Genomic DNA, 6,000 nt, shown 5'->3' with positions numbered 1-6,000 from the left:
AATCTTCATTTTCCACTTCATCATGTTATGGGTTCCTTCGATCTTGATGGTGACCTCCCTGACTATCACGTTCAGGGTTTGCTCTAAATCTTATTCCTTAAACTAGCTTTCATCTAAGATCTCATCTTTAAGCTCTTGAACATTTGGAACCCAAATTCTGTAGGAATACCTCATTATTCCCTTATCATCTTTCTCGGTATTAATCTCTTATCTATTTGTTGGCTCTCTGCCTTCATTCATCACTTTTTCTGGCACAATCTGTTCTTTTCCAATAATTTGAACTGTATTGCAATCTCAAACAGCTTTTCGGTACCGGCTCCAGTTACCTTCACTTCAATTTCCATTTTCTCAAAATCTCTTATAAACTCTCCAAAAGACATTATCATCTTGAGTCTCTCCTTTTTACTAAGGGCATCAGCCACCATATTGGCTTTCCCCGAATGATAAAGAATCTCCCAATCATAATTCTTGATTAGCTCTAACCGCCTCCTCTGGCGTATGTTGAGCTCTTTCTACGTAAAAATGTACTAGAGCTCCTATGGTTTGTGAATCTCGCACTTCTCTCCATACAAGTAGTGCCTCAAATCTTTAGGGCAAAACTATTGCCATGAGCCCAAGCTCATGGGTGGGGATATCGAATTTTAAATTCCCTTAATTGTCTTGACGCGTACGCTATTACCTTGGTGTGTTGTATAAGAAGAACTCTAATTCCTTATGTGAAGCGTCACTACACATCACAAAATCTCCTTTTCCATCCGGCAACGCCAACATAGGTGCCGTCACCAACCTTTGCTTCAGTTCTTGAAAGCTGTTCTCGCATTTCTCTGTCCATTCGAACTTCTCAGTCTTACGAGTAAGCCGCGTTAAAGGGGGCTACTATCTTTACAAACTTGAACGAACCTACGGTAGTGACCGACCAATCCTACCTCTGGTAGTCGACCTAACCATGGTCATCAATTCATCAGTGGTCCTTTATTCATTCTTTTCAGGATCCCCCACGGGATCCTCCTTAGCAACAATCCCTTCTAGGACAACATCCTCAACCGCTACATCCTCAATATGAACATCATTCGCTCCCGCGTTAGGACGCTCTATCAGATCCATAATCTGATCTCTAATAAGTAATAAAACATCATCGCATTGTTGCTCCTCAACCTCAGGGTTCGGAGTCCCGCTACCATATACGATAATGAACTACGCTTCTATCACGATATTTATAAGGGTTCCCATAAGGGTTTTAACTGTCAGTACTACGTTAGGTAGCCCGACTATGAACTTGGCAAGAGTTCTTATTATCTTAGTGAACTTATTATATTAACGTCATATCATCTCTGAGGTTTATAATGCTTAGCTCTGATACCACTTCTGTAACACCCCCAAATCCGGGGTCGGGGATCCGGTTGTCACGAGTTCCATTTCCCTTAATAACTCCCAATCTTAATAAATAATCAACTACTCTGTACGGTGACCCCACAATAAACACACACACCACAAGTTATAGTCTCAGAGATGAATATCCAAAAATAATCACAAGTCATTTTATTCCATAATTATCTGTCAATACACCTTAAAAGGGTTTCTGAATAAATTTACATTTCTTTTCCATTATTACAATTCATAAATATACATAAATCCATCAAAAGTTGAAAGCCTAGCCTATTGGTAGCTCCTACCTCAGCTACAGCGACATCAACGCCTATAGGAAACTGCGGAACGTTTCCTATCCGCTCGCGAATTGGGAGCTTGTCCTGTTCATCTTGTCTATCTGATGTTGTGTGATGAAAGAAGAAAGCAAGGGTGAGCAACAAGCCCACCAAAATAATATGTATACTGATTAACAATATATGAGCATACTCATAGTACTCATGAAAGTCTTGCTCAAAAGAAATGAACCAAGCTGATATCTTAACGCGACCAAGTCACAAAATATTCAGTATATATATACATATATATATACTTTTCACAATCTTTGAAATCCTCTGACATGTATAATATACACAGAGTTCCAGTTTATAACTGTATAAAAATATCGTTGCAAGGTGATCTCATATATCTAACCTTGTCTCAACATTTTTCTGAAAATCTTTGTTATGCATAAGATAATCATTTACTAGATATAAGTTTTAAAGATGAAGTTACAAGATACTCCAATATACTTATATCTTTTCCATATACTACTTGAACTACCACCGTTCAAGTTATAATGAGCTTTCAACAGTTTATCACATAGATGAGACTATAAGACAAGATTTGAATAGATTAAATCTTTGAATATCACTATAAATAATGAAGTTACGAGATACTTCATTAAGTCCCGATATATATATACACCTATATATATACATACGTTTCCTGAAAACCTCTGTCATGTAAAGTATGAACAGAATTACAATATCCAATAAATTTGGAAAGGAAAGAATTTTGGCATAAACCTGATATCTTGCTGATCAGGAAAAGATACCAATAAGTAACCTTTTCTACTAGTAGATGGACGAATTCCCCACTGGTCATCGCCCTGGTCGCAATAGGACCTTATGCTGGACTGCCACTCAGCCACTTACGCATTTGATGGACTCCAACTGAGCCACTTACACTATCATGGACGCCCACTGAGCCCATGTTGCTTATGCCGACTCGATAGATGGACTTACTTCCCGAACGTTGGGTAAGTAATCAATTCATTTACCAAAACAGCAACCTCGTTGCGAATATAAAATACACCACAGAGCCGGATCCCTCAGGTTTTGAGCGAGTATTTAAATCCCCTTTAAAAGGAAGATCTTAAATATAAAAATGAGTTTTGAGATCCGCTCTAACTTTTAAAAATCATTTTGAAGACTCGAAAATACTTTAAAGAGTGTTTGCAGTAATGCTGATTTAATGAAGTAAATCAGTCCCAATATATTTAGAAAATGTCTGAATATTATTATTTAAATAATATTCCCATAAAGAATAATCTTTATACAAATAATTGAAGTAGAAGTTGTAAGACTTATACTTGAAATGAGTATTAAATAACCAAAGATATACTTATACGAAAGTACTATCTTTATTTGAATAATCAAAAATAAGTTTGATTATCGACACCTTATTCTTTAATAAAATAAAGAATATATTTCAGTAAATAATCGGAGTCATAGGTCTTCAAATGGATATTGAAATAATATTCATTAAATAATATAAACTGAGTCATAAGCCCTCGAATGAATATTCGAAATAATATTCAATAAATAAAATAAAATGAGTCATAAGCCCCCGAATGAATATTCAAAATAATATTCATTAAATAATATAAAGTTATTGAATAAACCTTATTCGATTAATAGTTTTGAAAACTACATCAATATATATATAAATATATATATAATATACTCGGGAACATCTACTCCCGGTTTTAGAAAAGGGTTCACCTTTTGATCCCCTATACTAAGGGTATACTCAAATACCGCTTATCTCTAGCATAGGTATTATGCAACTAATAAGCATTTGAACCAACAGATATATAAATCCAGAATACGAAACAGGCATGCATATATACCATATCACATGCTACAATATATCGCAAGAATTTGCTAATAACAAATATGCATTTATCACCAGATCATGCATATACACATATACATCACAACAACAGTTATACGGGTAGAAAACTTGCCTGAGTGCTCCCGGATAGACTTAAGCTTAGAGTGGGTCCGATAACCTATGAACAACAACATAAGTCGGAATTAAACCTCGGTCGCTTAAGAAACTAGACTTTAACCATTTAGAGTCCTAACGTTCGCTTTCGCGCTTAACGATTCACTTAAGTCGCTCGAATACTCTCGGCTCCACCATTTATCATAAATTAACCATTAAGGGTTTTAAGGCGATTCTTTCACGAGTACCTTACCAACTGCCTAATCCACTTAACATAATTGTTTCATACCCCAATTAGTCCTTTAAGGTCCTTAACCAAGGTTTTAAAGTAAGGCGAGGGGTAATGGTTCGGTCGCAAAACGCCGTTACTTAAAACGGTCGTTTCTCCTAAACCGTACATCGGAATCAAACGAACTACATATCAAAACGAAGCTCATAACATGAACTATCTAAAAATGGCAATGATCAAAACCTAGCAGGGAGTTCTCGGGTCCAAATGTTAGTAACAAAAGCAGTCTAAAGTAAATCGGACATTACGACGGCTATGTTTACGCGATTTCCCAATTTTATACCATCCCAATTCAACAACCAATCAATCCTAATCCATTCATACAACCAAAATCCATCCTCACTACATCATAACAGCCCCAATCAACTCAATATTAACAATTTATACTTATTCTTAAACTTGAATTTAAACTATACTTAAGTCCTTTAACCAAACCATAAGATTTCAACAATCAATTCACTACCATTCCAACCCAAACTCTAAACCAACAAGCATCAAGCTACACTTTACCATAACTATCAAAATCATCCTAATATACAAAGTAAAGCTAGGGTTTGGAGATGTTATACCTTCCTTGAAGTGGTTGGAGTAGCTAGGAAGCCTTAAGAAGCCTTGAGATGTCTTAGAGATGCTTGGATCTTAAAGGAAAAAACAAGAAAAATCAAGTTAAAAACCTTGAAATCACTATTCATTGTCTTCTTCATTCATTTCTTGGAGAAGATTGAGAATGAATTGGAGGCTTAAACTCATAGGATAGCCATATCTATGCATAAGGAGTACTAGATAATTAACTTACCAATTTAGGAAGCTTGGAACTTGAATTTTGAAAATTTTGCTTCTTGAAATGGAGAAAAGCCGAGAGCAAGGTTGAAGAATGAAATGATTTTGTGTTTTTTGATTTGTTTAGCTTAGCTTGGTTGGTTTTTGTTTTGTTTTTGGTTAATTATCTTTCTAGCCTTGAACTTTATGTGATTTTAAATCAACCACATCTCCTTCCCCTTATGTCATGCTTATGATGTCATCATCCCTTACTTGCCCCCTTTTTATTGGTTGGATGACCTCATCATCCCTAACCTCCTTGATTAACTGCCTAATTGTTTGCCTAATGACCGCTGATCTGTTATACGGTTCGCTTAACTTTCGTTTTCGTTTATCGTTTGAGGGACCATACCCGGGATCTTATTACTTAGGTTTCTTTAACCTTTCTCAATACATTATATTCCTTTCATGATCCTCTCTTATAATCCTTTTATTTAAATCCTTTTTATCCTGTTACCTTGTACTCAATTCTTTCCGTATCTAGTGGATTTCCGGGAAAAATCAAAGTGTTCGGAATTGGATTCTGACGATCTTTACATACACTTATATACCATATAGAGTACTAATAAAATCTCAGAATATCCATAACAGAACCCCTACATAGTGTGGCATGAAAAGTTTTCTTATTCAGCATAATCAGCAAAACACTATTCATAAGGGTTTCAAAAATTCCAAAAATTGGGGTTATTACATTAATGGAGACTTGCAAGGAAGAAGGTGGTCCAAAAGAGAAGGAGCAACTATGGAAGAAAGAAGAATGAAGAGTTGTAATTGCATTTATATGATTCACCATAGACTGACCTTGATTCTTTTATTAGCTTGAAAAGGATCACATAGGATAAAGGCCATAACCAAGCATGTTTACATACAACACTTTACATATTAATGTATGAATGTATATATAAAAAATTTAGCGATGCATGCTTTAATTAGATTAATCATGTATGAATGAATGTATTAGATACGTCACCCATGTCATGCCTGCTACACAAGATAAAATCTATAACGACTCAAGATTTTAAAATTTATAAACGATTATGAGATTCTCGTGTTTATGAAACACGAAATGAAATACGAATCTTCTTTATTTCCGACATGGGGCGATTTTGTCAAAAACGGGTTCATTGAACTTGTAAGGTTGTGGGTTTTAAGCAAGACCGATGTGTCTCCCTCACTACCGGAAAATTAAATCATTGACGATTATTAATTTGAAGTGTTTTATTCAAGAAAAAATTGGGAATCTCTTTATGATGGGA

This window comes from Apium graveolens, chromosome 8 (genome assembly GCF_009905375.1).
Source record: "Apium graveolens cultivar Ventura chromosome 8, ASM990537v1, whole genome shotgun sequence".
Classification (NCBI taxonomy): Eukaryota; Viridiplantae; Streptophyta; class Magnoliopsida; order Apiales; family Apiaceae; genus Apium; species Apium graveolens.
Note: the sequence above shows the minus strand (reverse complement) of the source record.